The sequence below is a fragment of the Egretta garzetta genome, unplaced genomic scaffold (genome assembly GCF_000687185.1).
Source record: "Egretta garzetta isolate BGI_Z169 unplaced genomic scaffold, ASM68718v1 scaffold243, whole genome shotgun sequence".
Taxonomy (NCBI): domain Eukaryota; kingdom Metazoa; phylum Chordata; class Aves; order Pelecaniformes; family Ardeidae; genus Egretta; species Egretta garzetta.
In genome coordinates this window covers 29,840-31,892 of record NW_009259041.1, presented here as the reverse complement: position 1 = coordinate 31,892, position 2,053 = coordinate 29,840, and positions in this window count along the sequence as shown.

Here is a 2,053-nt window from a genome sequence, read left to right as displayed (position 1 = left end):
TGTGGAGGGTCGAGTGCGGGCGGGGCCCCCGCCGTGGGGGCCCCTACTGCCGTGCTCCACCACCCAGTCTGTGCCGCTCTTTGGGAAAGGTCCCGTCCGGGACGCCCCAGCGCCGGCAGGGCGGTGGCTGCAGGTTGCTGTAGGTTGAAAATACCAATGTGCTGTTGCAAAACTCTTACTAAGGCAAAAATCATTTAAGAAGTGGGCTATGATTGTGTAATTTGTGATTCTTAGCAACGGTTGCTGGCTGCCCCGTAGCTGGGGGATGGTGTGAGCCCCGTGTCTGGCCCCCACCGCCCTGGTCTTGCCCGGTGTTTGCTACCAGGTTTGCAGCACCCGTAGCCGCCCGTGCGGGGGACGGAGCATCGCCTGGCAGGAGCCGCTGGCATTGCTCGCAGAGGAATCCGGCCCCGTTGCTCTCACTGCAGGATTTGACCCGCCTTTATTGTTCAACCCGAGCATGTGCATGCATGTGCGCAGACAAGAACCTCTGCCGGAGCTGTTTGCCAGACTCACCCAGTTACTGGGAACAGAACAAACTACTCTTCCCCTCCCCTTCCCCTCCCCTGTGGACAAAACCTGGCCACACAGGAGGGCTGCAGAGCACCCGGCCAGGAAAGCACTTCCCTGCTCCAAAGGGTGTCTGGATCCGGGTGCTTCCCTCCAGCCCTTTAGCAGCTGGGCAGGTACCTCCAGCCGGGGCCAAGGCACAGGGTGCTCCCAGGGCTCTTGGGGACCTGCAGGTTGTGGGGTGGTGCTAATGAGGTGCTAATGGGGTGCAGGTGGGAGCTGTGTTATAGCCGGGGCTGACATCCCCAATCTGCTGTGCTTGCACCCCAGGCAGGGACTGGGTGCTTTTGGGCCCAACACCCTGCACCCACGCGGGGCAGGACCCGGTGGTGACGCAGCAGGCTGGCACGCTGGGGGCTGGTGAGGGTGCTGGGCTTCACGGGAGGCAAACCGGCGCTGCAGGCAGAGCCGAGCACACCCGGAGCATTGCCCCTGCTCTGCCTGGCTGCCAGCCAGCGCAGCTGGGGCTGCGGGGCTCCCACGGCACCGGGCTCGGCACGGAGCTCGCGCTCCCCTTCCCGCTCTGCGAGCTGGCGCTGGGCTGAACCAGGCAGGTGGGTGCTGGGTAGGTGGGTGCTGGGCAGCAGCACCCCCTGGGTGCATGGGTGATTTGGCAAGCTGGCGAGGGGGCACTGGCCCTGGGGGCTTGCAGGGGCTATGGGCTCCACCACTGGCACCAGCTTTTGGCCAAGGAGGGGAAAGCAGCAGTTCCCCTCTCCCGGTTTTAAAGCGAGGGGCTGGGCGGGAGCGCTGCCATCGCTCCCCGCCCCGGCTGGCTGCCGTGGGCTTGCTGGGGAGGAGGATCTCCCATTTTCAGACGAGGTGGCGAGCAGAGGTATGCAGGGCTGGGCAGAGGTGCTGCCCTGGCACTCGGCACGCGCTGGCCTGGCCCCCTCCTGGCTCTGTTCCTTCCCCACAGCCCCAGGACGCCTTGCCACGCTGCGCAGCCCTCCCCAGACGAGGGGACCCCGAACGCCCGTGTGCCATCGCACCCTTGGCCATGCCCCGCGCTGGGCGCTTCCCACCCTGCAGCCCCCGGTGAGCGGGGAAGGAGCCTGAGCCTCTTCCAGGTACGTCTTGGAGGGCGCTGGGTCGGCAGCGGGCAGCAGCTCCTTGGGTGTGGGAAGGCAAGCGTGCGGCGCTGATGGACCCGAGCAGTTGGGATTGAAGGAATTCGCATTTGGGGTTGAACGAAGCTTTTGATCTGGCATGAAATTGGAGCAGCCCCTTTGCTCCTGGGCCATCCTGTGCTGCTCGGGCAGGCTGGTCAGAAGCCAGAAACAAAGCATTTGTCTGGAAAAAAACCCATATTTTTTTTTACACCAAACATCTCTTTTAGAAAAGGCAGAAATAAAATGTTGGGGCTGGCGATATTCGGTGTTTCCCTTTGGAAGCATTTGCTGGCCACGGTGCCGCCTCCCCAGCGGCACGCAGGGTCCCCCGGGCGTCCTGGCCCCAGCCCCAACCTGCTGGGCCGGTCGTG